Source organism: Marmota flaviventris, chromosome 2, assembly GCF_047511675.1.
Source record: "Marmota flaviventris isolate mMarFla1 chromosome 2, mMarFla1.hap1, whole genome shotgun sequence".
Classification (NCBI taxonomy): Eukaryota; Metazoa; Chordata; class Mammalia; order Rodentia; family Sciuridae; genus Marmota; species Marmota flaviventris.
The window spans coordinates 122,848,222-122,857,433 of record NC_092499.1 but is presented as its reverse complement, the minus strand read 5'-3'; positions in this window follow the sequence as shown (position 1 = coordinate 122,857,433).

Below are 9,212 nucleotides of genomic sequence, written 5' to 3'. Positions count from 1 at the left end.
GATGAAGTGGGGGTGGGGTGGGGTCAGTCGAGCTGACCTCCAAAACCCTCCGCGGTCCGATTCCCGCAAACCTTTGGCCGCAGCCTGGGCAGGGCATCTCAGGTCTTCTAGGCTCCTCAGGGAGGAGCACAGGATTTGCTTGGCATTCTCTTGAGAGAATTGGAAGAACTTATTGTATCCAAAGAAGTGTGACAAAGGCCAGTACGTTTTCTTGGGGTTTTAAGCAACTGCAAAACTTGAACCTCAGAAGATGTCAGGGGGTGGTGAAAAAAGCCGGCATGGTGGTGCACCTGTAATCCAAGCAGCTGGGGAGACTGAGGGAGGAGGATGTAAGTTCCAGGCTAGCCTCAGCAATTTAGCGAGGCCCTAGGCAACTTAGCCAGATCCTGTCTCAAAATAAAAAATGAAAAGAACTGGGGATGTTGCTCAGTGGTTGAGCATCCCTTGGTTCAATCCCTGGTACAAAAAAAATAAAACAAAACAAACAAAAAACACCTCAATCTGGGTCTGAGAATTAATTTGGCAAAAGGACAATATTAACAGCAGAGAAGCATACCCATTTATTTAATTAAGTTTTACAGGACATGATAACCCTCATAAGTAAATGAAGATCCAAAGAAGTGGCAATACCTAAATACTTTTATACTAGGTTGAATAAACAGAATTATTGAAAAGTAAAATATATGGGAGGCTAAAGAAAGATAAATATTTTAATAACATCTGTACATATATCTTGTAGAGGTCCAGACCATATGTGTGCTATTTCTTACCTCAAGAACAGCTGACTATAGGTATTAGCTTCAATTTACAGGTAAGGAAACAGGATAAAAGAGGTTTAATAGTTTGCCCGTGGTCCTTTAGCTGAGAAGTAATAGAACCTGGGCTGGTTCAACCCACTATTTTATACCTGCCAATGGACTTTGAGGAGGAGATCAAGATCTCATGGTTTGAAAGATGTGCTTTGCAACAATAATTGTTGGTGAGGATGTGGGGGAAAAGGTACACTCATACATTGCTGGTGGAACTGCAAATTGGTGCAACCACTCTGAACGCAGTATGGAGATGCCTTAGAAAACTTGGAATGGAACCACCATTTGACCCAGCTATTCCACTCCTTGGTCTACACCCAAAAGACTTAAAATCAGCATACTACAGTGACGCATCCATATTATAGCAGCTCAATTCACAATAGCTAAACTATGGAACTAACCTAGATGCCCTTCAATTGATGAATGGATAAAGAAACCATGATATATATATATATACACAATGGAATATTACTCAGCATTAAAAGAAAATAAATTATGGCATTTACAGATAAATGGAGATGGAGAATATCATGCTAAGCAAAATAAGCCAGTCCCAAAAATGCAAAGGCCAAATTTTTCTCTGAAATGTGACTACTGATCCATAATGGGGGGCAGGGGGAAGAATGGAGGAACTTTAGATTGGGCAGAAGGGATTGAGGGGAGGGGAGGGGGTATGGTGGTGGGAAGGGTGGTGGAATAAGACCAACATTATTACCCTATGTAATTGCACAAATGGTGTGACTACATCATGTACAACCAGAGAAATGAAAAATTGTGCTCCATTTGTGAACGATGAATTGAAATGCATTCTGCTGTCATGTATAAATAATTAGAACAAATTTAAAAACAAAGATGTGTTTTGTTTCTTAGGTTAGTGGTTCTGAAACCACTTGGAAGGTGATGCCTCTGGGAGTTTTTGGTTTAATAGACCTGGGGTGACTAAAAATGTGGGTATTCAACAAGTTCCATGGTGATGCTGTGGCTACTGATCCTTAAACCACATTTTGATCCTTAAACCTTCAGTTTAGGCTGAAGGTTCTGGGTTGCCATGGAAACGAGTCTGAGTTTGGCAGATGATCCTTGGTATTTTTACTTTCCTTTAATACTAGAGGTTGATGGTTAGGGCTTTCCAACATTATTTTGCCAGCCTCCAGTGAGAACAGCAGCTATTAGCTAAACAGGCCACCCTGTTGAAATCTCAAGTGTCCCTCAGAGGCACAATCAATTGCTATTGGATGGGCAGGAAGCAATTAAGCATCCCAGGGGATTGTTGATCAGCCTTCAAAGGCGGCCTCATCAGCTTTCATTCATTGTAGACACATCCAATAGGGGCCTCAGCTGCAAGAAAGAAGGTAGGATGTGTGCCCAGAAATTCAGAGAATGTGGAAACGTAGAGCCAAGATACCTTTAAAAGACTCCACCTGCACTCCCCCTTTCTCCCCTGTTATGAGTTGGGGAAACTGAAGCCCTATCGTAACATGATAACTGTTACAAAAGTTTTCCTTCTTTCCATCTTGGAGTCCACATACCCACCCATGAGCAGGCTAGAATTCTGTATGTTCAGATCCTGTTCTGGGACATTCTTGAATAATTGCTAACATGATGATCATTTACATACCAGATATTCCAGGTAGAAAAGCCAGAACCTCTACAAAGAGGAAAAGTGTTTTCAGTCCTGGGAGCCTCTCCTCTCATGGGAGACGGTCAATGCAACCAACCTGAATAGAAAATTCCCTTTTAAAAATCCCTTTTAATTGCTGTTTTCTTTGGTCTAATTGAAGCCCACTCTTCTGAGCTATTATAATACTGTGAGGAAGGCAGGGTATACAAGTCCCATGTTACAGATGAGAAACACAAAATGACTTGCCTGATACCTCCCAGCTAGGAAGTGGCAACGCAAAGCTCTAACCTCATTCTCTGAATTCAGTCCTGTGCATTAGCAGCTCTGGATGTTGGGTGTGGTCCCTGAGAAAGGCTGAGTGTTTGCAAGGAGAGTGGACAAAGGGAGAAGAAACACTGATTACCTATCTGGTGTCCAGGATTGTGTTAGATATTTTATATTTACCGAATATGATTTTTCTATAAACACCTCATAGGTCAGTAGAGTTTGACATTATCATCCTATTTTATAGATGGAGAAACAGTCTCAGAAAAGGGAACTTGTCCAAGGTCACACTGCTGGTAATGGGTGGGTTTAAATCTGAGCCCTGACTCTCCCCTTGATCATACTGTCTAGGGCAAGGGAACATGTAGGTACCCTATTTACAGGAGGCAGACAACTGGTTGACTGCAGTGTTACAAATGGTATCACTCAGGAAGACAGTGACAAGGGGGAGGTGGGGATGTCACTGAGGTGCCTGGTACTTTGCAAACACTCCATAAAATGTTAGCTTTTTTTCATTTCTGACTCACACAATGAAGTCTGTTTTTAAATTTGGAATGGAAACAGATAAATGCTACCAAGTACTCCAAGGAGTACTTGAAAAGAGGGAAAGGGTTTGACTAAATATAATATAATAAAATATATATCTAATAAAAATTAAATTAATCTCTTTTTTTTCTTCCACCTCAACCACATGCTATTCTTTGTGATGAAATACTGTTGATCTGCAAGTTGTTCTTCTAAGACTTGAAATACATATAAGTGGATTGTAATGGTAGAGATTGAATGCGGTAGGCCCAAGGTCTGAATAGGAACATCTCCTAAGCAAATTAACAAACCTGCCTTCCACCTGCCTAGTTGTCTCAGCGACCACTTACCAGTCCTTCACTCAAATCCTTTGCTAGCCTACCTTTACTTTTAAAAAAATTTTTTTTATAGTTTTAGATTGACACAATGCCTTTATTTTATTTGTTTATTTTTATGTGGTGCTGAAGATCGAACCCAATGCCTCATGCATGCTAGGCAAGCGCTCTGCCACTGAGCTACAGCCCCAGCCTCCTACCTCTACTTTTTTTATCAGCTTCAAGGTTCCTGCTGGTTATATCCTGCCTGCTATCATGACTCATCTAATTCTTCTCTATCTTAGGAATAATTTATGAGTATGTTATTTTTGTTTTGTATTGTGTGCATTATAATTATACACAATAGTGGGATTCATTGTGACATATTTGTACATGCATATAACATAATTGGGTCAATTTCATTCCTCAGTACCTCATCCTTTTCTCCCCTCCTCCCTATCTGACCCCCTTCCTTTACCAGTCTCTATTCTGTTTTCATGAAATTTCCTTACATAGTAATTTCTTAATATTTTGTGGATAAAAATGAATACCCAGACTGGGACTGGCTCTTTTGTGGGGAGAGGAAGGTTTATTTCTTCTCAACCACTAAGGTACAGGAGGGCTGGGACCACATCTTGGCCCCAGTTTTTGGGTTTTTCTCATTTGTTTATTTTGTTTTTTGCTGGGTTTTGTTTGTGGTTGGTTTTGGTGTGTGTATATGTATGTGTTACTTGGGATCAAACCCTCCCCTCAAACATGCTAGGCAAGTGTTCTATCACTGAGCTACAATGAATATATCTTCCTGGACCTCGTGTGACTCAATTACATCCCCAAATAGTGTAACTTGGAAAAGATTTTCCAGCTAAGAGATTGAATGACCAGCCGTTTGGTACAGAGCAAACAAAACAAAACACCTCCCTTCCTGAATGACACCTAGGCTTGTTCTGGTCTCCCCTAGGAGACCCTGAATGTGAGAAGTTCTCAAGTAGCCTAGAATGGGACCTCAACCTGATGGTGGCTGTCCTGTTGTTGGGAGGAGGGGGCCAATCTCCCCCAAAACCTCCTACAATCTGCCCTACCCACCTCTTTCAGGTGCCTTAAAAATCCTTGGAGGCATCCTTGATTCCCCTTTACCTTACCCCACATACTCAGTCTGTCCGGGCAGCCTGGATGCACTCCATCAATATCACTGTCATCCAAGCCATCTTACCAGTATCCTGGACTATTATGGTAGTATCTTTCATGAAATAACCTAAGCCATTTCATGCACAATGGGGTTTCCTTGCTGCAGATCTCAGTAACCTACAGTAAAAGTGATAGATAAGGACAATAGCTTCTTTCCTCAGACTTTGCAAAGAGTGGGCCTGACACACTTCAAGCAAATCTCAGACTGAATTCTGTACCCTTTACCATCACTTATTACCAAGCAGGCTCCCAACAATCAGATAACCTGTTCTGTGAACTCAAGGAAGGCCTGGCTCCATGTCCTTTTGGGTGACCAATGGAAAAATAATTCAAGTCATGAATCCCAAAAAACTAAAGGCTGAATATTTTCTCTGATTAGTGGATGCTGATCTATGATGGGGGCTGGGGCATGGGAAGAATGGAGGAACTTTGGATTGGGCAAAGGGTAGGGTGGGGAGGGGTTAACAGGGTAGGAAAGATGGTGAAACGAGATGGGCGTCATTACCCTAGGTACATGCATGATTGCGTAAATGGTGTGTCTCTATACCATGTACAACCAGAGAATTGATATTTGTGTTCCATTTGTGTATGATGAATTGAAATGCATTCTGCTGTCACGTACAACTAAGTAGAACAAATAAAAAAAATTAAAAAATGTTAAACTCTCTAGTAGCCACATTTTAAGATGGAAAAAACAGGTGGAATTGATTACACTGCTATTTTTATGAAGCAGATATATCTGAAACATTGTCATCTCAACAGTATGGTCTTGGAATTCAGTGCACATTTTGTGTTAAGCACACATCTCAATTTAAACTAACTTTATTTCAAGTGCTCATAGCCATTTGTGGCTAGTGGCATGAGTTTTGAACAGCACAGGCCTAGACATTCATTTGATGACTATATGAATTGACTCCCTCTCAGACAATTCCAATGATCACTGCCCTGGGGATACTTTATTTTTTCTTTTCTTTTTCTTCTTTTGGCACCAGGGATTGAACCCAGGGATACTTTACCACTGAGCCCCAGTCCGAGCCCATTTTATTTTTTATTTTGAGACAGGGTCTTACTAAGTTGCTGAGGGTCTCACTAAATTGCTGAGTCTGGTCTCAGACTTTTGATCCTCTTACCTCAATGTCCCAAATCTCTGGAATTATAGGCACATGCCACTGCACCAAGCTGATCCCCACACTTTTTAAGAATAGGTTACATCCATTATTACTGGGAGTAGCTCTTAGTCACCCAAAGACTCATAGAATCCCAGTGAGCTGGCTAGAGAGGGGCATTGGGTCACACTAAAAGAACAAAAGAATCTATCTAGGAGTCCCCCACCTTTCTCAAACTCACCAGTGAGGACCATACTTATGCTTCCAAAGCATTCCATCCTAATATGTACTATCTATGCAGCACCTTCGGATGACCATGGGCTTTTCAAAGCCAGCCCCTAAATGATCAAATACTCATTTCTGTGTTTGGAGGATTGTTTACAAGTCTGCGTAGCAAGGATTCTGATTTAATTCATTTTTTCTTTATCTTTCAGGAGAATGAAATATTCCATAGGTCTTTTGCCATTATACTACCTTCTGCTCACTCAGCATTTTAAAACATTATGCTGGGTGTGGTGACCTGTAATCCCAGCAGCTCAGGAGGCTGAGGCAGGAGGATCACACATTCAAAGCCAGCCTCAGCAACTTAATTGAAGCCCTAAGCAACTTAGTAAGACCCTGTAGCAAAAAAAAAAAAAAAAAAAAAGGGCTGGGGCTGTGGGTCAGTGGTAAAGTGCCTCTGGGTTCAACCTCTGGTATCAAAAAGAAAAAAGAAAAAGAAAAAGATTAGTTATAAGGTGTTACTTACATTAATCAGAGTCCTCAGAACCCTCTCTGGAGTATCAATAACTTCGTTTATAAGTGAGGAAATGGAAATTCAAGTTTATACATCTAGAGAACGTCAGAGTGAGAATAGGGACACAGGTTTACTTGGGGATCTTTCACTGTGACCCTGGCAGCTTCGCAGAGAATAGACAATGTCCTTTTGAAAGCAGCAAGGAGTTCTTCTGTCCCAGTTACTGTGGAAATAAACTTTCAAGTGTTCACTTCATTATCATTGAAGCCTGAGGACCAGCTATTCTAGGAAGAGTGTTAGGCTGGGAGTCTTTATCTGCTTGGAGGGAAGCTTTATCTCTATCTATATGGTGTCCTCTGCACTTGACCTGTGGACTTGGGCAGACAGTGCAAAGCCAGGTCCTGGGGTGTAAGCAAATGGGAGACAGGTCAGGTCAGGTGAATGCAAACCACTACCCAGGATTACATTTCCAGGTCTTATTTTGGGCAGCTCTTGGGATGCTATCCCAAAACAGGCCTCAGGGGGCAAATCTTTTGGTCAGAGTTCACTGAGTAAAATAATACACTCACAAGTAAAATACATGGCTTGTCATATGGTGGCCCGTTAGCTCCTTAGGGCAGAGTCCAAGCTGCTTTCCATGACAGATGTGTGAGGGCCTAGACTCCATCTGTTTCCCCCACTTCTTACCACCTGGCCCTTTGCTGTTGGCCCTTTAGTTCCCAGATACAATCATTCACCTCTGTGCTTTTGCTCATGCTGTCCTTTCTGCTTGACTCCCTTCTTTCTGCTTAGAAAATGGGAAAATGGGCCTCTCTTAAGGTTTTTTTTTTTTAATCAGGGACTGAATTCAAGGGCCTTAACCACTGAGCCACATCCCCAGCCCTTTTTTATATTTTATTTAGAGACAAGGTCTCGCTAAGTTGCTTAGGACCTTGCTAAATTGCTGAGACTGACTTTCAACTTGAGATCCTCTTGCTTCAGGTTCCTAGGCTGCTGGGATTATAGGCATGCAACACCCGGCCTGGCCTCTCTTAAGTTTTGTTTGCTTGTAACAATCTGTCTGCTTTAAGACCCATGATACTCTGTTTCTTCTCCCCTAGTTCCTAGGAATTTCAGGCTTGGGGCACCCACAGACCCTGGAGTTCACATGACAGCTGTCTAAATATCTGTCCTCTAGACCATGTTCTTATGGAAGGGGTACTGCTGCACAAGGAGTGTTTTGAACTCTGTGAGGTATTTTGTGGGTGCAATGATAGGAAGGTGGAATGAACCTCATTCCATTCAATGAATGTGGTCTGAGAATGCTGGGTGTCCCGCAAAACTGGGACAATCCTGCATAGTAGCAAATGCCTGTGTCCGGCAGGACTTTGAAAAGTCCAACCAGATAACTCATGTAAGTAACAAACTTATTTATAATAAATGCATTTGCAACCTAACTGTTTTACAAATAAACTCAGTAGTTTTTGGCATGGCTTTACCATATGCCGATTTTTCCCAGGAATGCAACTACTGTGTTAATCAAGGGAAAACTAAACTTTACTTCCTCACAAACTTTAACTAGAGTTGACATCAGTTTGGAAAACTGTATTATTGATGAACACATGACTTCATTGCTATAACCAAAATTCCTGACAAGAACAATCTAGAGGAAGTAAGATTTATTTTGGCTCATGGCTTTAGAGGTTTGAATCCATGGACAGCTTTCTCCATATCTTTGGGTCTGAGTTAAGAAAGAATATCATGGCAGAAGGGAGAAGTGTGTGGTGAAACAAAGCTGTCAGCTCATGGCAGCTGGGAAGCAGAGAAACAGAAACAGAGAGGAGGAGGGGGCAAGAGGATTCTAGGAGGAAGGAAGGCAGGGGAAGGAGAAGGAGAGGCAGGAAGTAGGAAAGGGAGGAGGAAGGGCCTTCCAGGGCAAACCTCCAGGGACCTACGTCCGCCAACTAGATCCCACCTCCCAGAATTCCATTCAACTATCAATGGACTAACCCATCAATTGGATTAACCTATCAGGGTGGTAGTATTTAGCTGTCATCCCAGCGATGTGGGAGGCTGATGCAGGAGGATTGCAAATTGCTAGCCTAGGCAATTTAGAGAGACCCTGTCTCAAAATAATAAAATATAAAAATGGGCAGAGGATGTAGCTCAGTAGTAGAGGCCCCTGGATTCAATCCCTGGTATGGAAAAAAAAAATTGTCCCCACTGATGAGCTCAGAGCCCTCATGATCAATCATTCAAAAGCCCCATCTCGGGGCTGGAGATGTGGCTCAAGTGGTAGCGCGCTCGCCTCGCATGCGTGCCGCCCAGGTTCGATCCTCAGCACCGCATACAGACAAAGATGTTGTGTCCGCCGAAAACTAAAAAATAAATATTAAAATTCTCTCTCTCTCTCTCAAAAAAAAAAAAAAAAAAAAAAAAAGCCCCTTCTCTGAACCCTACTGCACTGGGGACTATGGTTTCAATGCAAGACATTCCAGATCCAAATCATCACAGTGACTCATGATTTAGAAAGAAGAAATTAACCTTGAAACTGCTGGCAAATCATTTTGAGAACTTTAGCTGTATTCATCTGCATTTGTGGATGTCAATGTGATTTGGTATAAAAGTCTACTTTTTTAGTTCTTATTTTTAAAAGAAAATATTACCTGAATC